General features: G+C 44.6%; 1 protein-coding gene and 1 pseudogene across 1 annotated transcript in view; both read left to right on the top strand.

Moving 5' to 3' along the window:
* LOC126185109 (cAMP-specific 3',5'-cyclic phosphodiesterase-like) overlaps positions 1–26,129 on the top strand; it is a 954,034-nt gene that overhangs the window by 245,656 nt on the left and 682,249 nt on the right. The window lies entirely within an intron of this gene.
* On the top strand, positions 12,441–12,558 carry LOC126185614 (5S ribosomal RNA; annotated as a pseudogene).

Here is a 26,129-nt window from a genome sequence, read left to right on the forward strand (position 1 = left end):
ACACCCTGCTCCAGTGTGAGTACCATCGTTCCCTTTGCACTGCTCCGCTCACAATGACACACCCCGCACTACGCTCTCAACCGGTGTGGATCACGCGGCTTGCGCGTCACGGGGTGTAGTTATATACATACATTTACATCGAATCGTATCTAATCGTATCCAATCGTCCGGGCAACTTCTATTTGGGATACACTGTACGTCGATATTTATTGAATAACACTGACTTACCTTCACAAGAACATCTGCAATGTTAGTCCACAATTGAGATTCGAGGACCTAATCCGACAGTGTCAGTCCACAATAGAAATTCGGGGACCAAATATTTAAATGGTCGGCGAGGAAGTCATATGGTGTAATTTGACTGCTGCAGTGGGCACGTTACTTGCTATACAAACACTGCTTGTGGAAACTGACTCCTGACTTTTCATGTATGTAATTCAGTGTTTGCGCCGCCCGAGATCCACCCCATGTTCCTTTATAAGGAAGGGTACAACTGCAACCAAAACGAATTCGTATCGGTCACACGAAACGCCACACCAACCGTTTTGTTCAGGCCCAGCTCACTGCGTTCCCTACGAGAGCTGCATGGGTGACACTAGTTTACTACAAGGGCTAATTTTGGAACAAGAAACAGTTGACATTATGTAAGAATAAAATGTATCAAAATGTTGTGAGACAGCCACGTCATCATTCGAAAGTTAGTTATTCTGAAATGGTTGTCTGCATATGAATCGCTATATTTTGTTTCTTGAAAAGTATTTACATTCACATATTTTATAAGCTTGGGAGTATTGCAGCGGAGAGTGTATTAACTGTTTTGGTTGCGTTCGTGGACGAACGGTGTAACATCCGCTGCGTTTGTATCTTTGCAAGAGCCGTATCTGATCTTACAGCCATCAATCATGCGCAGGAGAAAAGTCGGAGGCTACAGGATATTCCTCTATTTCTCATTTAAATCTTATTTTTCTTGTTCTTTACTTCCTGTTTTGTGAAATAATCTACGTCTTAATTCTCGGATTATCAGAATTTTGTGACAGTTTCTAAAGGTTAAACACACATCTCTTTCTGTGCTTTCTATGCCCATTATTAACCTAACCTGATAGGGATCCCACATATTTACACTGTCAAAGAATCGTTTATTCGAGTGTTTTGTAAACACATTGTTGAAGGTTAAGTGCAGTGTCCGATACTCTGGAAATCAATTTGAGCGCGTTGCCCCCATTCACCCACGAGTGAACTCATGAGATAGTGCTGTTGTGTATCTCCACGCCTTGTTACTCTGAGATACTTAGATGACGTGTTCTGCTGTAGGCCATTTATATGACGTGTTTACGTGACAGTGACCACATCCACATTTTAAGCATCCTGAAATTGCTTACAATATATAAAAATCGTTTCCCTTTAACCTTTCTTCTTAAAAATTTCCCATTTTATTATGTAGCGCTTATGCGCAATTGCTGCTTCGTAGACAGTGTGATTTTCTTCTTATCGGCATGCGAATAGAGCCCAGGTAAGAAGTTAAAGGGTCATTCTTCTGTGGTGAAGCTAACTTGAAGTGTGCGAAATGTCACTAAAATGTTTTGACTTGTAATACACGCCGTAAAAACCTTTTGTTTCTCACTCCTTTCACCAGTTGGGGAAGGAACCTTCAGCGCCTCAGTAGTATGTCATCTTATGCTCCTTTGTCATATTACTTATATTTTAATTACACACGTCAAAAAATATTTTGTATCGCCTCGGTTCCGAGAGTACCGGAACCTGTACAGAAAAGTGGAATAGAGATCAACATAAAAATCATTTCCGACCTTTTTATTGCTCATGAAAACCACACATTGCATGTTGTACAACCATATAGTGGTGGTCCAGATTACTGTACGCACCGGTACCTCTAACATCCAGTAGCACTTCCTCTTGCATTGATGCATGCCTGTATTCGCCGTGGCATACTATCCATAAGTTCATCAAGGCACATTTGGTTCACATTGTCCCACTCCACAACGGCGATTCGGCGTAGATCCCTCAGAGTGGTTGGTGGGTCACGTCGCCCATAAACAGTCCTTTTCAATCTATCCCAGGCATGTTCGATGGGGTTCATGTCTGGATAACATGCTGGCCACTCCAGTCGAGCGATGTCGTTATCCTGAAGGAAGTCATTCACAAGATGTGCACGACGGGGCCGCGAATTGTCGTCCATGAAGACGAATGCCTCGCCAATATGCTGCCGGTATGGTTACACTATCGGTCGGATTATGGCATTCACGTATCGTACAGCCGTTACGGCGCATTCCATGAACACCAGCGGCGTACGTCGGCCACACATAATGCCACCCCAAAACAGCAGGGAACCTCCGCCTTACTGCATTTGCTAGACAGTGTGTCTAAGGCGTTTAGCCTGATCGGGTTGCCTCCTAACACGTCTCCGATTGTCTGGTTGAAGGCATATGCGATAATCATCGGTGAAGAGAACGTGATGGCAGTCCTGAGCGGTCCATTCGGCATGTTGTTGGGCCCATCTGTACCGCCCTGCATGGTGTCGTGGTTGCAAAGATGGACATCGCCATGGACGTCGGGAGTGAAGTTGCGCATCATGCAGCCTACTGCGCATAGTTTGAGTCTTAACACGTCCTGTGGCTGCACGAAAAGCATTATTCAACATGGTGGCGTTGCTGTCAGGGCTCCTCCGAGCCATAATCCTTAGGCAGCGGTCATCCACTGCAATAGTAGCCCTTGGGCGGCCTAAGCGAGGCATGTCATCGACAGCTCCTGTCTCTCTGTATCTCCTCCGTGTCCGAACAACATCGCTTTGGTTCACTCCGAGACGCCTGGACACTTCCTTTGTTGGGAGCCCTTCCTATCACAAAATAACAATGTGGACTCTATCGAACCGCGGAATTGACCGTCTGGGCATGGTTGAACTACAGACAACACGAGCCGTGTACATCCTTCCAGGTGGAATGACTGGAACTGATCGACTGTCGAACCCCCTCCGTCTAATAGGCGCTGCTCATGCATGGTTGTTTACATCTTTGGGAGGGTCTGAACAGTCAAAGGGACTGTGTCTGAGATACAATATCCACAGTCGACGTCTATCTTCAGGAGTTCTGGGAACCGGGATGATGCAAAACTTTTTTTGATGTGTCTATATTTGCGTTCTTAGAGATTTTACACATGTCCTAGTTCCGTAGAAGCCTGACCCACTAGAAATTTTAATCTTATCTGCTCAGATCGTGAAAACATGTACTACTACTACTACTACTACTACTACGCGAAGGTAGCGACTTGCAGCTACATATAGAATATAGGTAGAGATGAAGTTGTGAAACGTACGAAATGTGAAAACTTTGGTTTATATGCGATAGGCGTTCTGTAAATAATGCAACACATGTTTTTCCTCGCGAATTTCGGTTGAAAAAAAAGGTGAAATTGTTGTGGAACACCGTGGAATATCCCGTCTTCAGCCCCTACAGTACATGACCTACAACAGTTGCGGCTCTATACGTAGCCTTCAAAATGTCGTCTGTAACGGAAGTTCATTCCAAGCAGAGTGTTGTCACTGTGTTTCTCTTGCCGGAAACCCAGAGCATCTGAGGTATTTATAGGCGTTTATAGAATGTCTACGGAGACCTGACAGTGACCAAAAGCACGGAATGTGGTTGGGAGAGGCGTCGGTTATCATCGCAAGGTCACAGAAACTTGTCCGATTATCCACTTTCCGGCCGGCCGGACACAGTTGATACGCCTGCAGTGATGGAGCGTGAGGAGACACTCATTCGCCGTGCCGTTCTAGGCGCTACAGTCTGGAACTGCGAGACCGCTACGGTCGCAGGTTCGGATCCTGCCTCAGGCATGGATGTGTGTGATGTCATTAGGTTAGTTAGGTTTAAGTAGTTCTAAGTTCTAGGGGACTGATGACCTCAGAAGTTAAGTCCCATAGTGCTCAGAGCCATTTGAACCATTTTTTAGACCATCATTCGAGGTGATCGACGGATGACAAACACCTCGCTACTCAGCTGGACGTCTGAGAAGTCAGCGCACCCGAGAGGAGCTGAGAACACTTTATTGCACTGTTCTTCCTCATCCCCCCTACAGCCGAGATGTCGCGCTTACCGACGTCCATCTGTTTGACCCAATGAAGGACGCACCCCTCGGGAAGCAGTATGTAGATTAGTGGTGGTTATTGATGCAGTAGAATGATACCAAGGTGGCATACAAACCATCACAATAAGATGGCGTAAAGTCGTCGCATTCAGGGGATATTATGTTGAAAAATAGTGTTTTGTAGCCAAAAGAATGGGGAATCATATGTTGTATTGGAATCCTGAATAAAATCAACCTGCTTTCAGAAAAAAAGGCCACGCGGGATTAGCCGAGCGGTCTGAGGCGCTGCAGTCATGGACTATGCGGCTGGTCCCGGTGGAGGTTCGAGTCCTCCCTCGGGCATGGGTGTGTGTGTTTGTCCTTACGATAATTTAGGTTAAGTTGTGTGTAAGCTTAGGGACTGATGACCTTAGCAGTTAAGTCCCATAAGATTTCACACACATTTGAACATTTTTGAACAGAAAAAAATGTGTCGCATTACTTGTTGAAAACCCCTCGTAATTTAGTCACAACTGGAGTCAGTAACGTCATTCAGGTATCTTGTAATAATGCCCAGAATGATCGTATTGGTTCACTTATGGGTGCAGCATTTGGAGGCTTAGTTTCGTTGATAACATTGTGAAACAAGTGCTGTTTGTTTATGAAAGAGGTACGGTCAGTGGATGGTTTTTATTTTTATGTCATGTACCAAGATGAGCAGTCAGAAAAGTGCTGAGAACCTTTCCTTGACTCCCGTGAGAGTGTCTCAAACATCTAAGCTGGCCCATAGTCAAAGAGAGATAACAAATATTTCACGAGAATCTGCGTGAAGAAATTAAAGAAACTGTTTTCAGCGTAGGCTCTACGAATGTAAATGTTGAGATGTGTGTGAATTCTTAAGGGATCAAACTGCTGAGGTCATCGGTCCCTAGACTTACATACTACTTAAACTAACTTATGCTAAGAACAACACACACACACCCATGCTCGAGGGAGGACTCGAACCTCCGGCGGGAAGGGCCTCGCAGTCCTTGACAAGGCGTCTCAAACCGCGCGGCTCTACGAAGCTGTTCAGTCTTAAACCTACCTATTCAGCAGCGTAAAAGCATATAAGCAGTCTCTCCTGCTATGGTTCATCTGTGAGTGGAACAGGAAGCGGCTTTGATATTTGGCATACTCTTCTAGGAAGTTTACAGTAATTTTTCAGGGTGTAAAAATAAATAACCTTTCATTTGTTTGTCTGATAAAGTGCATTTATGCTACATGCTATCTCTTCCACGGCACAAAGATGATAGTTTCAAACGGTGTCTTGATGGTTTACATCAGAAGAGCGGAAGTGACGGAAGTAAATCATCTAATTTATCACTCTTGTAAGCCTTATGTGGAAGGCAGAGTTAACGAGAATTACGTGATAGTTTCATCTTAGATTGCGAAAGGTGGCAGTGTTTCTCAAACAGGCTGGCACTTCAGCCCTTGGCGAGAAAGGCTACTGCGATAGACAGCTTTATATTTTCGTCGTTTCAGACGCGCCTGGTCTTGATACTCACGCGGACGCCGTGGAGCGACGATAGAGGTAAGAGAGCTTTTTGTTTCCTACAGCCAGGTTTCTTCGGCTAGGCTTGAGTTGTCAATTCCATTCCACTTGTCTTAAAATCCCTTCTTGTAGCAGAGGTTCCTCCTAGAGCTTGCGTAATTTCGTGGCAGAAAAGCTTTGGGGACGTCGCGCAGCATGGAATATTGTCAGTTAGAATTTTCCTCGGCAGCGAGAGACATAGAGGATGTGTACGTGACATCAGTCTGCACTGCACAAATCGGTCGGGTGTCAACCAACGGGACGGAGAGGAAAATCGTGTGTGCTACGGCTCACTGGAGACTGACACCTGGAAAGAAGCGGTAAAGGTAAATTTCCGCCGTCGGTGAATATCTGGTCTAGGTGAAAATCTACCCTGAGACACCCAGCAACGAGTCACTTGGCAGCAGGCTACTCTGCACCTCTACAGTATTTACCCAGAATAACAGTTCACAAAAATTATTGAACAGTTGTCAGTTGGCACTGTTGTCTATTCGTACAACTTTTTATCTGACTACAAGAGTGTTGTGCCGTAAAGTTAAATTACCAAAAACGTCTGTACTTGAGAGGCGTGACTTTAGTTTCGGTTATATTTTCTGTGGTTTTGTCCAGGAAACGAGTGACACAAAGAGAAATATTATGGATACACTAAAAAAGCAGTCTATCGCTTAACAAAATTATCTTCGATGAACCATGGATCTAATGACTTCATCGCCGGAAGGACTTTCATTCAAAACTAAACAACTTGGTCGCTGATCACTGCATACAGAGCTCACTGTTCGCAAACTTGAAACATTAGGATCTACAGGGCATAATTTCGCATGACTTTTGCTTCTGTTACAAAACCGTGGTACGAGAGGGAGATTTGGCGAGACCGTAAACATATTCATAAGAAGAGTTTACCTTAGAAGGGTCTCTGACACGTCACGTATTACCAGAGAGAGTATTGTACTCCAGAGTGAACGAAGTGGCTTCTCACCAAAGTGACTTTTTATTTCCGTATACGCCGTGCTGTCTTAGCTTTTACAGAACAGTATGGACTGTGTAACAGCAGGTAACTATTTCTGGGGAGATGCTCTGAAGACATTTTCTAATGAGCAAGTAAGCTGTCTGTACAATTCACTGGCGTACACAGAGATGAAAGAGAGTGCTGATAAATAATGCCTCGGATTTTTTTTTTATTTGAATGCTCCTAAAGCAAACGTTACTAACTTTCGACGTCTTCATTCTTCATGTCTACGTATTTATTTCCCAACATAGTTACGCTGCTGACGAATACATTTATCCCAAAGAGAGACCAGTTTGTTGACACTTTGACTGTAGAATGTTTTAATTTGTTGACGGAGCCACATCATTATCTACGCTTGCACAGATTGACAACTATCAAAGTGAGGTCCTCGAATATGTTCATTAAGCTTTGGAAACAGACGAAAATCGCATGGGCCCAAATCGGGCTCGCATGGAGGATGATTTGTGACCGTGAACTCAAGGCGTTGGAATGCTTCACATGTCGCAGCGGTCGTGTGTGGTCTGACATTGTCATGCTGAACGAGAGGGTACGCCACGTGTAGACGACCACTTCGAATTCGAAACGCGACTACAGCACGTTGTTCCTCAAGCATCGACATAACTACGTTACAAACAGCGATGTTACACACTATAAGCCCTCTAGCGGCAGAGGGCTGCAAATATATTGACATGAAGAAAGATGATATAGTACGTTAATAATGTTTGTTTTATTTAAAAAGGTTTCCTTCCGAGATTCCACATAAAAAGTTAGGAGGCATTGCTTTCCAGCACGCCCTTGTATTTATCGTCAAAATAGAAGGCACCCTGATCATGAAATTTTTATTATTATATTAATTTTTGTATTTAATTTAGTTCGGCAATAAGAAATTTTTGCGTGGCAACTTTTACACAAAAACTTAGTTTTTTTTCCTGCACGTTCAGCTTCATAATGCAATATTTGTTTGTGCCTAGCAGATTACGTTCAACAATGTCGAAAAAAATCAAAACATAGTGTAAACCAACAAAAAGTAGGAATAGTCTGTCGCGAAACTGACACTACATTTTCTTAAGTACTGTTTCACACCCTGAATATATGAATGAATCGCCATGAAATCAAAGTTCACTTGGCAGTGGGAAGATGCTCAGGGGCGGGTTAGTCTTCTGTACTTTGTCAGACTAACACAGCACTCAGTTTTTATTTTGAATTATTTTCAAAATCCTATGACTGGCGTGCACAAGGAACTTCACTTTAACTGACAGATTGTCGCAAAACGCCGTCACGTTAGGTTAGCGCTGGCGGCAACGCCCAAAAACTGGAGCTTCCCAGGGGCACTGAAGCACTCACACAGCCATCAGTGTGGAGTCGTACTGCTAGTAAAGGAAATGAACATTCACGTGGCGAGAGCCTGCACTGCCTGTCACCTTTACTGCCGGGCCTACCGTAAGTGCATCCGCACTCGGGAGGACGACGGTTCAATCCCGTCTCCAGCCATCCTGATTTAGGTTTTCCGTGATTTCCCTAAATCGTTTCAGGCAGATGCCGGGATGGTTCCTTTGAAAGGGCACGGCCGATTTCCTTCCCAATCCTTCCCTAACCCGAGCTTGCGCTCCGTCTCTAATGACCTCGTTGTCGACGGGACGTTAAACACTAACCACCACCACCACCGTAAGTGCATCTTACAGGTTGAAAATTCTGCAACTGCTTCCCGCAGTAAAGTGAATATACCCTACACTCAGCTTTAGTGCTACCTCTTCGATATAGAAGTAGTCCAGGTCTGTTATGCATTATAAATATGTAAACATAGTTGACAAGAGGACGATGCCTTTTCAAGACGAATGAATATGTGTTGACACACTTAATAATGAGTTATAATTTGAGACTCGAAAACTAGCTGAAATAGCTTTCGGAAGAAATACATTTAATAGCACTGTAGTCAGAAGAGTCATTTATCAAATCCAATTTCCTTAGCTTTATTTGTTCTAAGGCCATTACTTTTGTTTTGAACCTCTCGGCGTAGGTGTCACAGCGACAGCACTTAATTATTTATGAAACATTGTTGTTAAGATAATAAAATTTTATGCGTTTATTGATAGTAAACTGTATCATTAAAACACATTTGTCGCTCATGGCATTATAATTATTAATAAAATAGTGTAAAATACGAAACATTTAGCATAAATGATGTAGGTAAACGTCGGAATATGCGGAGACATACGTGGCTAATTCATCACATGGCGTACTGGATGAACTAGGCGTATACCTCTCCCTACTGTTTTAGGAAGGCATTCAGACAACACTAACCCGGGATCTTGTATACCCTTCACTGCAGGGCGACAGATTCATCCTGGAAACAGTCCTTTAGCCTGTGGTTAACCCGTTTCTCCGCAGTACCCTTCCTTCCAGGAGTTCTAGTCCCGCAAAATATGCACGAGAGCTAATGCGAAGCTGGGAAAGTGGGAGAGAGGTACGCCAGAAGTAAGGCTGAGAGTTGTACCTGTACAGTTCACTCGGTAAGGGCGTTGTCCGTGAAAGGCGAGTTTCCAGATTCGAGTTTCGGGCAGGTGTATAGTTTTATTCTGCCATAAAATTTCATTACTCCTAAATACTTAGATAAAGTAGTATGTTCCACATGTTCAGCACTAATGTTGTAATAGGATTCTATGGGGTTCCTTCTCTCTGTTTGAAGCATTGTATCGATTTACAGGGTGTTTCAAAAATGATCGGTATATTTGAAACGGCAATAAAAACTAAACGAGCAGCGATAGAAATACACCGTTTGTTGCAATATGCTTGGGACAACAGTACATTTTCAGGCGGACAAACTTTCGAAATTACAGTAGTTACAATTTTCAACAACAGATGGCGCTGCAAGTGATGTGAAAGATATAGAAGACAACGCAGTCTGTGGGTGCGCCATTCTGTACGTCATCTTTCTGCTGTAAGCGTGTGCTGTTCACAACGTGCAAGTGTGCTGTGGACAACATGGTTTATTCCTTAGAACAGAGCATTTTTCTGATGTTGAAATTCCACCGCCTAGAACACAGTGTTGTTGCAACAGGACGAAGTTTTCAACGGAGGTTTAATGTAACCAAAGGACCGAAAAGCGATACAATAAAGGATCTGTTTGAAAAATTTCAACGGACTGGGAACGTGACGGATGAACGTGCTGGAAAGGTAGGGCGACCGTGTACGGCAACCACAGAGGGCAACGCGCAGCTAGTGCAGCAGGTGATCCAACAGCGGCCTCGGGTTTCCGTTCGCCGTGTTGCAGCTGCGGTCCAAATGACGCCAACGTCCACGTATCGTCTCATGCGCCAGAGTTTACACCTCTATCCATACAAAATCCAAACGCGGCAACCCCTCAGCGCCACTACCATTGCTGCACGAGAGACATTCGCTAACGATATAGTGCACACGATTGATGACGGCGATGTGCATGTGGGCAGCATTTGGTTTACTGACGAAGATTATTTTTACCTGGACGGCTTCGTCAATAAACAGAACTGGCGCATATGGGGAACCGAAAAGCCCCATGTTGCAGTCCCATCGTCCCTGCATCCTCAAAAAGTACTGGTCTGGGCCGCCATTTCTTCCAAAGGAATCATTGGCCCATTTTTCAGATCCGAAACGATTACTGCATCATTCTTCGTGAATTTGTGGCGGTACAAACTGCCTTAGACGACACTGCGAACACCTCATGGTTTATGCAAGATGGTGCCCGGCCACATCGCACGGCCGACGTCTTTAATTTCCTGAATGAATATTTCGATGATCGTGTGATTGCTTTGGGCTATCCGAAACATACAGGAGGCGGCGTGGATTGGCCTCCCTATTCGCCAGACATGAACCCCTGTGACTTCTTTCTGTGGGGACACTTGAAAGACCAGGTGTACCGCCAGAATCCAGAAACAATTAAACAGCTGAAGCAGTACATCTCATCTGCATGTGAAGCCATTCCACCAGACACGTTGTCAAAGGTTTCGGGTAATTTCATTCAGAGACTACGCCATATTATTGCTACGCATGGTGGATATGTGGAAAATATCGTACTATAGAGTTTCCCAGACCGCAGCGCCATTCGTTGTTGACAATTGTAACTACTGTAATTTCGAAAATTTGTCTGCCTGAAAATGTACTGTTGTCCCAAGCATATTGCAACAAACGGTGTATTTCTATCGCTGCTCGTTTAGTTTTTATTACCGTTTCAAATATACCGATCTTTTTTTAAACACCCTGTATCTACATGTACAGAGAGCTATCTTTGATGGGATAGAAATTCTTTCTGCATTTCTTTTCGGTCATCTAGCGACAGTATTTCCCTCTCGTAAGCGATAATGTGATTCGGTATGGCTCTACATCGGGGAGGGTTCTTTCTACTAGAACCAGGTCACCTGTCAATTCTAGGATTATTTAAAATTTTAGGGAAACAAGGTTGCGGTGATCATTCTGAATTTTTGCATACTCAAAAGCATAACTAGGTAATGTACTAGGGAAAAAACGAGTTTCCGTGATGTTACCCAAATAGTTTGTTTCCATCAGTGACGACGACTAAATGCTACTGATGATCCAATTTTGGAACGGCGTTGCCGTGCCTTGTGAAAGCGCGGACGGTGCTGCGCTGTGCTCTTCATACAGTAGATGGTTGGACGTACGGCGCTGTTGGCCTGGGGAAGGGTATGGTAACTTTCGTGATGCAGCATTGCCACGTGACGAGTTTGCCTCGTGACTTTGATTGTTATACTAGACAGACGACGGAGCTCTGGACTGTTCCGCCATCACATTTAATGTGCTCACATTGCGAATACGTGACCCGCACACTCCCCACCCTATATTTCTCGATCAATCCCGCTTTAATCTGTGCTACAGTGACGATGAGGTCCTTCGTAGGTTATGTTTCAGCAAGGAAGTTAGGATGCGTTACTTGATGAATGATAGGCGTATCACTGATTGTCCTAACTGCTAAAATGTGGGGATTGTTTCCAGAGAGATGATGTCAGCACTGAAATAGTATCCTAACTTCAGCACACGCCAGAGGTCAGTTTCACCTGGCTAACGTACATTGCCAACAGAATATGCCTATGAGGCAGTAGTTGCACTATGGCGTAGCAAAGTGATCGAACATGACTTTTGACCGCTCAGATGATGCGACTGTCCATTACTAAAGTTGTGTCGGGTTTCTTATTTAATGGCCTGAGCCACTGAGTTTAGCTGATAAAGCTGACCCTCTAGTTCGCAAGGGCTCCCATCCTGTATAATGTACTGCTGATCTGGCTCAGATGAACCGACCGTAAGAAGGGAACTAGCATCAGAATTCTCGATTGTAGCAACAGATCCACTACGCAGACACTCACTGGGGCTCTAAGTGGCACCTAACTGCCTTTTCTCACGTACCTCATTTAATGATCAAAGTTAGGCCAATCTGGACATAAAATAGTGTAAAGACTACTCGGTGTAACTCGATTGGTTCAAATGGCTCTGAGCACTATGGGACTTAACATCGATGGTCATCAGTCCCCTAGAACTTAGAACTACTTAAACCTAACTAACCTAAGGACAGCACACAACACCCAGCCATCACGAGGCAGAGAAAATCCTTGACCCCGCCGGGAATCGAACCCGGGAACCCGGGCGTGGGAAGCGAGAACGCTACCGCACGACCACGAGCTGCGGGCGGTGTAACTTGAGAGAGTAAACAGTTTTCCTCACTCCAGCAGAATGCGAATCTTTAAGAAAACCGTCAATATACTGGTAAATGTATAGCAATGGATGTACGTATGTATATTGGCCAACGGCCTTGCCGCAGTGGTAACACCGATTCCCGTCAGATCACCGAAGTTAAGCGCTGTCGGGCTGGGCTAGCACTTGGATGGGTGACCATCCGGCCTGCCGAGCGCTGTTGGCAAACAGAGTGCAATCAGCCCTTGTGAGGCAAACTGAGGAGCTACTTGACTGAGAAGTAGCGGCTCCTCGTAAACCGACATACGGCCGCGAGAGCGATGTGCTAATCACATAACCCTTCGTATCCGCATCCAGTGACGCTCATCATCTGAAGATGACACGGTGGCCGGTCGGTGCCGTTGGGCGTTCATGGCCTGTTCGGACAGAGTTTAGTTTTAAGTATGATTGTATGTATGTACGGTCCACATGCCTGGTGGTTTACACTGGACCTACTTCAAACAAACTTGGTATACATATCGTTTACTGTCTAGAATCACTGTGGGGGACGGGGGGAGGGGGGGGGGGGTGGTAAGGACCACACGTCTATCAAAGGGGTGGGCGTGAAAACGCAGTGTAGTCCACGACGCAAGACTACCCATTCTTGAGTCATCCAGTACTTGAGAATGAGAGCTCTTCGAAACTTACAACAAACTTTAAACATAATTTCAAACCTTTACGACGCTTTTTCTCGCTGACTCCCACAAAATGATGGAAGGAAAAAAAAAGTTTATCGCTTATTTCATTTTTGCTGTTCATACAGTAAAACTGTCATATGAAGCATGACGTTTAAATTTATTACTTCTTTACTTCTAATTCTATTCGCAACACATTTCCCAGAAGGTAGGCACGCATACCACAGGATGTACTTGCAAAGTTATATCGTTGTACAGCACATGGTTCACGAAATACGATGTCATAAACATTGACCTGCGTGTAAATGCAGCCGCAGGGTGAAATTCGCTAGGCATACAGGAGACTTATGTAAACAGACAAATGTGCAATATGTGTGAAATATATTTGACATATGTGTATGTGAGCAAAGGCACGGATAAAAAGCGGATCATAAATCCCTGGCACGACTTCAATAAAATTTGGAACACAAATTAGCTACAGTCTGGAAAGAAATACTGTACGGACAATGGGATAATTGGGATACTAACCACCAGCCTCCTATTTGGCTTAGTTTGATAACGTGGAAAAAGAAGGGAGGACGAGGAGATGGACAGTTGGGGGGGGGGGGGTGATAGGAGAAGATAGGCACAGATAAGAGGGGAGCGGGGGGGGGGATGGATAGGGAGAGGAGGAGAGGGACTAATAGAACACTGGAATAAATGCATACCAGGCAATTCCAGGTACTCAGCTACTGGAAAATAAATCACCACACAGTCATTCGAAACCACTGAAGTGGGAAAATAAATACAAAGAACTGCTGAACAAATAACTTGGGTCTGTTTTCTGAAACCATAATTACAATAACTGCGCGTCCTAATACAGTATCTACCTACCTGGCTTTAAGTGAAATTCAGCTTATATCAGTGTCTATTATCCCGGTCTGGGGCATATAAAAAATTAACATCAGCTCGGTAACTACATGTATAGGTTATGTGCTGCTCGGGCCACTGTTGAGTTGTCGCCCGCGCCGCCTCCGTCCAGAAACTCCACCCCTGGCGGGTTGAGATACTGCATGGGGGCTCGGCACTCAACATCAGAGTTCCAAAGCAGTTAATAAAATGGTTAACTTTACTGCATCAGCCTCTGCTTAAAAGGAGAAAACAAAAAAGGGTATGTAAGGCGGATGTTATTTGTCCAACCGTTCTAAAAATCTATGCTATCGTGTGAGAAGCGTCGTAATTCACATGTCAGATTTGCACGACGTTAGCAACGTATAGTTGCTTCCAAGTTGTGGCTGTTTGAAAGTCCTCGTCCTGCATTGCTGATCTCACAACTGCCCCCTGTCTGGTCACGATACACGTGACTTCCGACACATTAAAGATATTAAAAATATCTTTTTACCTGGAAGAATACTGATCAGAGGTTCATGAACCAAAGATCAAGACGTTCTCATAACTTCATTAATCCGAGAGATACAAGCGTTAGTTTAATTGTGCTATGGTAGAGCTGATGTGTGTGAAATAAATACAGGAATGTAAATATGACGAATTACGGAGGAAAAACGAAGTGAATATGGTTATTTTTGTGTTGTTTCAGTCGATTGAATGGATGACCAGAGAATTACGTCTCACTTCAGGAAGATTTTCTCCTCCGGGCTGAGACGCGGTCATGATTGAGCTTTATGTTTCACCAAAATTTATCAAACAGAATTTTATATCAGTAAAAGTCATTGCCTTGAATTATAACATAATGAAGCACCTCTCCTCTCGACGACACACATTTCCGTCGAAAGTGACTTGAACATCACGTAATGCTTATCTCAGCAGCGTGCAGATCGCAACTAGCAGCCAGTCCAGAAATGCATTCAATGTTAAGACGTTTACGTATTTGTGCAGATCGCTATTAATTTTCGTATAGTAATCGTGCTTACTTAGGACATTGATAAGTAGATACTTTCTTCAAAGTTGTAAAAATATTATGCTGTTCATATACAACTGTGTAGTGTGTTCTATAACCCACTCCTGTTTTAATTTCTGAAAAGCGCTCATACAATCTACGAATCAATGAGAACTTCCGAAAAACTTGTCCCTGTAACTCGTTCGCGAGTTTAAATTGCAGAAGAAACTAATTTCTTTGTTTTTAAATTCATGAAGACTGAAAATGTAGCTATAGTAACATGGTGCATTAAGACCGGGTTTGGAGTGTTTCAGTTTATATACGATTCGTAATCTCAGGAACTGAACGTTTGAGCAGATTATAGTGGCTGGTCGTGTGTTTTTTGAGACACACTGGAATATAGCTATTAATTCTCTACTATAAATTTGCCTTGAACCATTTCGTGATACTATCAAATACTTCTTTAGCTGCCTTCCAGTAAGACGACTATTGTGCAGACTATAATAATTTAGGGAAAACACGATATGAATCTTGCCAGGGTGCAAGTGGAAGATAATTATTTATACGAGAAATACAGGGTTATTACAAATGACTGAAGCGATTTCACAGCTCTACAATAACTTTATTATTTGAGATATTTTCACAATGCTTTGCACACACATACAAAAACTCAAAAAGTTTTTTTAGGCATTCACAAATGTTCGATATGTGCCCCTTTAGTGATTCGGCAGACATCAAGCCGATAATCAAGTTCCTCTCACACTCGGCGCAGCGTGTCCCCATCAATGAGTTCGAAAGCATCGTTGATAAGAGCTCGCAGTTCTGGCACGTTTCTTGGTAGAGGAGGTTTCAACACTAAATCTTTCACATCACTATGCGTGAAACTTGCCCGCACGCGTTCAACCGTTTCTTCGCTCACTGCAGGCCGACCCGTTGATTTCCCCTTACAGAGGCATCCAGAAGCTTTAAACTGCGCATACCATCGCCGAATGGAGTTAGCAGTTGGTGGATCTTTGTTGAACTTCGTCCTGAAGTGTCGTTGCACTGTTATGACTGACTGATGTGAGTGCATTTCAAGCACAACATACGCTTTCTCGGCTCCTGTCGCCATTTTGTCTCACTGCGCTCTCGAGCACTCTGGTGGTAGAAACCTGAAGTGCGGCTTCAGTCGAACAAAACTGTATGAGTTTTTCTACGTATCTGTAGTTTGTCGTGAGCATATGTCAATGAATGGAGCTACAGTGAATTTATGAAATCGCTTCAATCATTTGTAATAGCCCTGTAACAATGGAGCCAAGACGAATCGTAACTGTAATTTATCTCCGTCATCTGATATCGTCACTTTAAAATATCTATCATGATCACTCATAGTTATCTCATTGGAATATCAGCTTCATATACACGCATTTCATTCTAGAATTGTAAATAGTGAAGTTTTTGTATTTTGCCTTTGTCACATTCTCCTTACTATAAGTATTTTGATGTCGATAGAATTTTTTCTGCCTGATTTTCTTGTGATTCATCCCGTACTATCCCACTGCATCACAAGCATTTCAATTGATAGAGGTTACTTTACGTATCTATCGTGATATATTTTGTTAGGATGTAGAATAGATGCGCCTATTTGGTTTTTTCTAGTGAGACAAACTTGCACACAGCTCGACAAGTTGACAACACAGCGTTAAACGCGTCACGCGAGCAAAGGCGACGTGATCTACGCCACGTACTCGATACGTTTCAAGGTCTATGTACGTGCAGCCTGCTCAAAGTTGAGGTCGCCAGCTCTTTGCTTACACAGCTAATCAGAGCAGCTCAGTACCGCTAAAGGCAAACAATTAGCTGTTGGCGTAGGACATTTTATCGTCGGAAGATTGTTATTATAGCAAATAGTGACTGAGGGCAGTAGCATAACAGAAGTTTATGCTTATTGCCAGTGGCCGCAAACTCTCACCCCTGCCCCGACCGTCTTTCACCCCGTATCTGCGGAAGAGTTAGCTCCCAGGGCGGTCGTAGTTTGTCTTCACTAGTCATATCAGGCAGTTTGGGGCCGGGCGCAGCGGTGTGGGGGCAGCGCGGACAAAAGCTGGCGCCACCCTCTCGCTTCCATCGCACGCCACTCGAGGCGCCACTCGCACTTCCGGCGTGACGTCAGCAGCCTATTGTTCATGCGCTTGTATTGTTCCCGTCAGCCTCTGCGCGACTCGATATTGCCGAAAAATTTACATTAGTTTGATAAATCTACGAGCATCTGCTTCGGGTAACGGCTGATAATAGGACAGGTGGGGTCACTCTGCGTGGCAGCAGACTGGTTTCTCTATCACAATGCAGAGTGCAGCATTGAAATCCGTATCTACGCTGTAGTTGATGGAACTGACAGTGACCTTAAGCCCTGACAGGCCCTTTTGTATACCAGCAGTTTCTTTATCTTTCACAGTGAAATTAAAAGTTTATTAGAGTTCTTCTTGCTTTCGCCACAGCACTTGAAGGCGTGCTTTTTTTGTGTAAACAGCCCATATCTACCTTTTCATATCCTTTCCCATTTTCGATTGGTGCTCTGTCTTTAATGACCTTGACGAGTTTTTAACCTCTCCCTCTTCCCCTGCACTGCTGAAAAGGAATCTGCCAATATTGTACTTTCATCCCTCGGTTTTGTCATTTTTCAGTAGTTATTTCTGGTTCATTAAATCCACGCATTATTTTCATTTGCTTATTTTAATTATTAGCCAAACCAAGATCACTCCTGAACGTTGTTCCGATTTTGAGTGATCCTCAGTTCGTACATTTATGTCGCTAATTTCTTCAGAGAGTACCTCAGATTGAGCGTAGCTGTCACACGTGTTAGTATCTTTTGCTAGAGGAAAGAATATGCGATCGAGAGAACGGAAAAATATTTCTGCGAGGTATTAATAACGTATTGCCACACATCAGCCTTCAGTGTGCTACTTGCGTCAGGTAACCGATAAGTGTATATTATTTGCGGCGTCTGCCTCACAATAAAAGGCTCGGACGACCGTTGTGGCCGAGCGGTTCTAGGCGCTTCAGTCTGGAACCGCGCGACCGCTATGGTCGCAGGTTCGAATCCTGCCTCGGGCATGGATGTGTGTGATGTCCTTAGGTTAGTTAGGTTTAAGTAGTTCTAAGTTCTAGGGGACTGATGACCTCAGATGTTAAGTCCCATAGTTCTCAGAGCCTTTATATATATATATATATATATATATATATATACAGGGTTATTACAAATCATTGAAGCGATTTCACAGCTCTACAATAACTTTATTATTTGAGATATTTTCACAAATGTTCGGTATGTGCCCCTTTAGTTATTCGGCAGACATCAAGCCGATAATCAAGTTCCTCCCACACTCGGCGCAGCATGTCCCCATCAATGAGTTCGAAAGCATCGTTGATGCGAGTTCGCAGTTCTGGCACGTTCCTTGGTAGAGGTGGTTTAAACACTGAATCTTTCACATAACCCACAGAAAGAAATCGCATGGGGTTAAGTCGGGAGAGCGTGGAGGCCATGACATGAATTGCTGATCATGATCTCCACCACGACCGATCCATCGGTTTTCCAATCTCCTGTTTAAGAAATGCCGAACATCATGATGGAAGTGCGGTGGAGCACCATCCTGTTGAAAGATGAAGTCGGCGCTGTCGGTCTCCAGTTGTGGCATGAGCCAATTTTCCAGCATGTCCAGATACACGTGTCCTGTAACGTTTTTTTCGCATAAGAAAAAGGGGTCAACCGTTTCTTCGCTCACTGCAGGCCAACCCGTTGATTTTGCCTTACAGAGGCATCCAGGAGCTTTAAACTGCGCATACCATCGCCGAATGGAGTTAGCAGTTGGTGGATCTTTGTTGAACTTCGTCCTGAAGTGTCGTTTCACTGTTATGACTGACTGATGTGAGTGCATTTCAAGCACGACATGCGCTTTCTCGGCTCCTGTCGCCATTTTGTTTCACTGCGCTCTCGAGTGCTCTGGCGGCAGAAACCTGAAGTGCGGCTTCAGCCGAACAAAACTTTTGAGTTTTTCTACGTATCTGTAGTGTGTCGTGACCATATGTTAATGAATGGAGCTACAGTGAATTTATGAAATAGCTTCAATCATTTGTAATAGCCCTATATATATATATATATATATATATATATATATACAAGGTTCACCATGGAGGCAAGCGGAACTGTTCTAAACAGGTATTATTGGCCCATCTGACAGTCGCGGAGGTCTAGTGTCCGCTCATAAGGATTGTATATATACAGTGAGGTGGCAATAAATCATGGGATACCGATATGCACGTATACGGATGACGATAGTATCCCATACACAAGGTATAAAAGAGCGATGTACTAGCGGAAGTGTGATTCCTTTGAAAAGGTTTCCAGCGTAATTATGTGAGCACGACGGGAATTAACAGACTTTGAACGCGGAATGGTATTTGGAGCTAGACTTGCGGGATATTCCATTTCGGAAATCGTTGGGAAATTCAATATTTCGAGATCCACAGCGTAAAGAGTGTGCCGAGAATACCACATTCAGGCATTACCTCTCACCACTGACAATGGAGTGGCCGACGGCCTTCACTTAACGACCGAGAGCAGCGGCGATTGCGTAGAGTTGTTGGTGCTAACAGACAAGCCGGCCGCGGTGGTCTAGCGGTTCCAGGCGCTCAGTCCGGAACCGCGCGACTGCTACGGTCGCAGGTTCGAATCCTGCCTCGGGCATGGATGTGTGTGATGTCCTTAGGTTAGTTAGGTTTAATTAGTTCTAAGTTCTAGGGGACTGATGACCACAGCTGTTAAGTCCCATGGTGCTCAGAGCCATTTGATCTAACAGACAAGCAACATTTCGTGTAATAACCGCAGAAATAAATGTGGGACGTACGAAGAGCGTATTCGTTAGGACAGTGCGACGAAAGTTGGAGTTAATGGGCTATGGCAGCAGGCGACCGACGCGAGTGCCTTTGCTAACAGCACGACATCGCATGCAGCTCCTCTCCTGGGCTCGTGACCATATCGGTTGGACCCTAGACGACTGGAAACCGTGGCCTGATCAGAGGAATCCCGATTTCAGTTGGTAAGAGCTAATAATAATGTCGTGTGACGAGGGCCTCCCGTCGGGTAGACCACTCGCCTGGTGCAAGTCTTTCGATTTGACGCCACTTCGGCGACCTGCGCGTCGATGGGGGTGAAATGATGATGATTAGGACAACACAACCCCCAGTCCCTGATCGGAGAAATCTCCGACCCAGCCGGGAATCGAACCCGGGCCCTTAGGATTGACAGTCTGTCGCGCTAACCACTCAGCTACCGGGGGCGGACTAGTAAGAGCTGATGGTAGGGTTCGAGTGGAGCGCAGACACCACGGAGCCATGCGGCCCAAGTTGTGAACTACGCACTGTGCAAGCTGGTGTTGGTTCCATAATGGTGTGGGCCGTTTTTACATGAAATTGCCTAGGACATCTGGTCCACGTGAAATGATCATCGACCATTTTCACCCATTCATTGAGTTCGTGTTCGCAAATAGCGATAGAATTTTTCTTGACGACTGTGATGACAGTGCTGCGTGTCACCGAGCCATATAGTTGTTGGCGATTGGTTTGAAGGACATTACGGACAGTTCGAGTACATGGTTTCGCCACCCATACTGTCCGACATGAATCCTATCGAACATTTATGAGGCATAATTGCGAGGTCAGTTTGTGGGCAAAGTCCTCCTCCAACACCACTTTCTCTATTATGGACGGCAGCAGAGGTAGCATGGCTCAGTCTTTCTGCAGGGGACGTCCAGTTACTGTTGAGTCAACGCCACGTCCAGCAGCTGCATGACGCCGGGCAAAGGAGGTCCGACACGGTCTTAAGAGGTATCCCATGGCTTCTGTCACTTCAGTGTAAACTTAGTCTGTCTTCACACAAACATTACGGCGGACACTGGAAATGAAATCACGGCTCATATGACCTTCGATACTTAAAAAAATGGCTCTGAGCACTATGGGACTTAACTTCTAAGGTCATCAGTCCCCTAGAACTTAGAACTACTTAAACCTAACTAACCAAAGGACATCACACACATCCACGCCCGAGGCAGGATTCGAACCTGCGACCGTAGCGCCTAGAACCGCACGGCCACCCCGGCCGGCTGATATTTAAAGGTGAAGAGACTAACTGTTAAAGGGATATGGCAATACAAAGGGGTTTTATCCACAAAGGGTTTTATTCACATTCTTTAATAAGCGTTTCCATCCTTTCACACTTTGATAACTAAGGTTTCATCAGGTTCGTATTTACCGTGTCCAATAAACGTTCCTCCTCTGCTCTATGATGTGTGAGGTTTAATTTAGCATCTGTAACACCCTTAGACACTTACAGTTCTTCCTGATTGCTAGTAAAACCCACAAACTACTTGTCCTCCAGTCTTCGATCGATTATAATTACGTGCTCCCGCCGATAAATGAAACTATAGAAAGTTTAATACGGCGCTTTACCTTTGACAGTGAGTGCTGCCCCTCTCCGTTCTCCACTGGTCCAGGCCGAACAGCCATCCTCTCCCATCGGGATGTTTCAGACTCCTCAAGTCACCGTTACAACTTCACACATCACTAATGGCCCGCCGGCTGGAGTGGCCGAGCAGTTCTAGGCGCTACAGTCTGGAACCGCGCGACCGCTACGGTCGCAGGTTCGAATCCTGCCTCGGGCATGGATGTGTGTGATGTCCTTAGGTTAGTTAGGTTTAATTAGTTCTAAGTTCTAGGGGACTCATGACCTCCGATGTTGTCCCATAGTGCTCAGAGCCATTTGAACCAACTAATGGCCCGCACTCGGGACCAACACCCACTTCCCTCACTGCTTTTTCCGCTCCTCTACGTCGATAAACAAATATTGGCCTTCGCCCTTTTTTTGACTGACTGAGACACAAACAACCACAGTGACGAGCTGTCATTGGTCACACAGTTCTCTGCTACCCCACTGCCTCTTGCTCCTCTCACACGAATTTCCCGGTATAACTGAGGCCTGGGAACGACAGGTATTACAGTCAACGGGAAGGTAACACTTGGCTGCTGCCGTCATACCTCCATTCCTGGTTTGCAAAATAATATCTGAGTTCCCAGAGCCATAACAACTCCAGGGGTCGCGAGACGCCCTGACAAACATTTCCGAGAACGGTGTAATTTGGCTGTGTCTGTCGGCGTTTGACAGCTGTCGAGACGTCCATTTTATGTTTGCAAAATAGCCTCGGAGTTCCCACAGCCGCCATGGTTTCATAACGACTGTAGGGGTCGCAAGGAGTCTTGACAAACATTTCTGACAGCGGATTGAATTGCCTGTTCGCAGCGTTCCCATGACCTCGTTCTCGAGGGTGCGGCCAGCCACCCTCTCTATCGCCGGAAACAGTTATCCGGTAAGCTATTCTCCGCGCCGCTGAAGCAGCAATTTTCCCACCTTCTTCCTTTACCTAAAGCGTGACCAGTGTAGAGCTCAACTACATCTCCAGACTGAAGTCTGACCAGTTGAGCCGTATCAGTTTCATTCCACGACGATGCGAGAGCGTTTCAAGAACGCCGGTAGTGCAAAAAGGTAGTTTGGAGTATTTCTTTACCTTTACTTAATGATGCCGCCCAAGCGTCGTTTTCGTTGGGAAGCATGTTTTTGCATTACACGCAGGTCTATGGATGAGGAATACTACTTACGATTCAAGAGGCGAGAACAGGGATTTGTCTGAATTATGGTAATGAGATATTTTAACTGAATATTTTAAGGAGAACATTTGTCACTAGCTGGTAAAATTATTGCAAGAAGTAATAACGTATAAATTTTTGAACTCTGTGTAAAGTTTATTTGTGCGTAAAGACGGAGAAAATGAACTGTGTTGTAAACTTACTTAGGTGAACTTTCTTTAATTTTCGACAAGTGTTATGTTCACCAAAGTACCGTGCTTACGGTATGAACAAAGATGAGAAATAGCTCACGCTGAATATTTAATCAGAGTAAATTTGAGAAAGCGCTGCGACCAATCACGACTTGTTAGAGGAAAGGTATTTCTCAATTTTTTTATTTGAGACTTGGTCGAGCTCTTACCGTCAAATTCCTTGTGTGAGTACTATGTCCCAGATGGCATGCGTCAATCCTGCACCTTCACTGTTCTTCTTGTCTAGTTTCAGACAAATTTCCCATCTTATTGTGTATTTCTCGCCTGTCTCGAGCCAAAAGCGGTCTCCCTGCTTGCCCGGTAACAAAACAATCAATTTCAGCTATGTGACTGTGCACATAATCGTTCCAATTACAAATTTGAGCCTAAATATTATCATACATTTTCAAGGGTGTTCGTGAGATACAATGTATTATTTAGCTAGTTAGTTAGTTGCTTACTTAAAGGTCCATGTACCGTAGATTATTTGAACAACTTCTTAATACAAATGATGAGGAACGAGTCTGTTTATAGGGTGTGCAAACATGACTAGTTTTAACATATAATGAACATATTGAGTTCAGTCTTACTTATACAGCTGCAATGAAAACTAGGTTTCTGGTCTGTCTCTCTCTCTCTCTCTCTCTCTCTCTCTCTCTGTCTCTCTCTCTCTCTCATATATATTGGAAACCAGTTTTCAAATAGTAATTCGTCTAAGGAATGGACGAAGTTAGCCAGGAAAAGTCATTTTATGTTAGGGTGAATACTTGTTTTGCTACGTATTACATTTTATGTTAGTGGACAAATAATCAGATATTATTTTTGATGCATATTGAACTCCCCTCTGAGCCATTGCAGCTTTAATAAAGCAGAATGAAGGTATTTCTCGTTCTAGTGTCCAGTTATGAGCACCACTTCTCTTGATTCTAATTTCTTCTCCCATATTCCGACAGAAGAAGCCACCTTCAAGAGTATTTCGTGATGAAGATGCCATGGTGTGATAGAAATGAAGTAACACCGCGTTAACGAAAATGATTAACAGGCTGTCGCAGATCCATTAGAGCAAAGCAGCAACAGAATCTGTTGTTTCATGAATACGGCACGTAATGGACTTCCCTTGGTTGACGTTAGCTGCTAGAACGAAAACGATCCTAGATTACTGCCCAATAAGGGTTTCATGTATTAAATCGTCCTGATTCGTGTCATTAGATTGTTTTTGATGAGAGACACAGGTGAACGACGGACAATTGCAGACTGACACATCTATCAAGGACGCTTGTGTGAAACACCCTGTGTCGTCATTTATCACGCAGTTACTCCACACACGAAGAGACTGACTTGTAGGATGTGTAGAATAACCAACTAAGAAGCGTCTGCTCATGTCGGATACCCGTCCAGCGGTCTGTAGTACTTGTCATAGCAGTTTTGTTGAGTCACATTATAATTGACTGCTTTTTATATTCTGACAATGAACAACACTTGAACTACACATGCGTGCTTCCTACATTAGGAACATATACCGAACGCTCGCAAGTGCGTCGACCCCTTTGATGGAAGAAGTTTGTATCGCCAGAGAGAAATGATGTCGTACAGTCGATCACAACACGGTGTTTCGACTTCGTAGGTTACTTGTCAAATCCGTCCACATCACACAAACACGAAAGACACGTGATGGTGATCCTCTCTATGGATAAAGTTGCTGCTCTTAGCCACGTCTTTGGTGTTTCTCGAGAGGAAATTGCAGTATGTTGGCATCAGTTGTCGCCCTCTCACTGCCTTTAGTTCCATACTTCTCCACAGCAACAAGAACAAAAAGCTGTATTAAACAAGTCATATGTCATCTACGCCGCACATACACACATTATAGTAGAAGTGAGAGATGTGGATTGCGAAAGCCGGCCGCTGTGGCCGAGGGGTTCTAGGCGCTTCAGTCCGGAACCGCGCTGCTGCTACGGTCGCAGGTTCGAATCTTGCCTCTGGTATGGATGTGTGTGTTGTCCTTAGGTTAGTTAGGTTTAAGTAGTTCTAAGTCTAGGGGACTAAAGACCCCAGATATTAAGTCCCATAGTGCTTAGAGCCATTTCAACCATTTTTGGATTGCGAAATGAGCGATGTGGATAAAACGTTCTCTTTCTTCAGATATAGGACAGTCTTCGACGTGACGAAGTTGTGATGCCTCGTGTAAGAAGCAGAAATGCGTACCATCACGTTTCCGACTTTGGTAAAGGTCGGACTTTAGCCTATCGCAATTGCGGTTTATCGTATCGCGACATTGTTGCTCGCGTTGGTCGAGATCCAATGTCTGTTAGAAGAATATGGAATCGGTGGGTTCAGGAAGGTAATACGGAACGCCGTGCTGGATCCCAACGGCCTCGTATCACTAGCAGTCGAGATGACAGGCATCTTATCCGCATGGCTGTAACGGATCGTGCAGCCACGTCTCGATCCCTGAGTCCACAGATGGGGACGTTTGCAAGACAATACGCCATACTGGCGTATCACCCGGCGTGACGATATGAGGTGCCATTGGTTACACGTCTCGGTCACCTGTAGTTCGCATTGACGGCACTTTGAACAGTGTACGTGACATTTCAGATGTGTTACGACTCGTGGCTCTACCCTACATTCGATCCCTGCGAAACCCTACATTTCAACAGGATAATGCACGACCGCATGTTGCAGGTCCTGTACGGGCCTTTCTGGATACAGAAAATGTCCGACTGCTGCCCTGGCCAGCACATTCTCCAGATCTCTCACCAATTGAAAACATCTGGTCAATGGTGGCCGAGCAACTGGCTCGCCACAATACGGCAGTCACTACTCTTGATGAACTGTGGTATCGTGTTGAAGCTGCATGGGCAGCTGTACCTGTACACGCCATCCAAGCTCTGTTTGACTCAATGCCCAGGCGTATCAAGGCCGTTATTACGGCCAGAGGTGGTTGTTCTGGGTACTGATTTCTCAGGATCTATGCACCCAAATTGTGTGAAAATGCAATCACATGTCATTTCTAGTATAATATATTTGTCCAATGAATACCCGTTGATCATCCAGATTTCTTCTTGGTGTAGCAATTTTAATGGCCAGTAGTATACATACACTGCCGGAAAAAAATTAGGATACCCGGTATGACTATGTAGATTTTGGTCTGATGACGACCTGTGCCACGTGGGATATAGCAGATGTACCGATGACATTTTCAGTGTCGTCAGGCAACGGATAGCGTAGTGGCATAGCTACAAGGGCGCCATCTGTGTCTACCCTGTAGTAGAGGATGGTCACGGCCAGCAGTCTCAGTGTGGTTCTGGTGCAAACGTGTGAAGCCAGCAGGCCTCCATGCCAC

This window comes from Schistocerca cancellata, chromosome 4 (assembly GCF_023864275.1).
Source record: "Schistocerca cancellata isolate TAMUIC-IGC-003103 chromosome 4, iqSchCanc2.1, whole genome shotgun sequence".
NCBI lineage: Eukaryota > Metazoa > Arthropoda > Insecta > Orthoptera > Acrididae > Schistocerca > Schistocerca cancellata.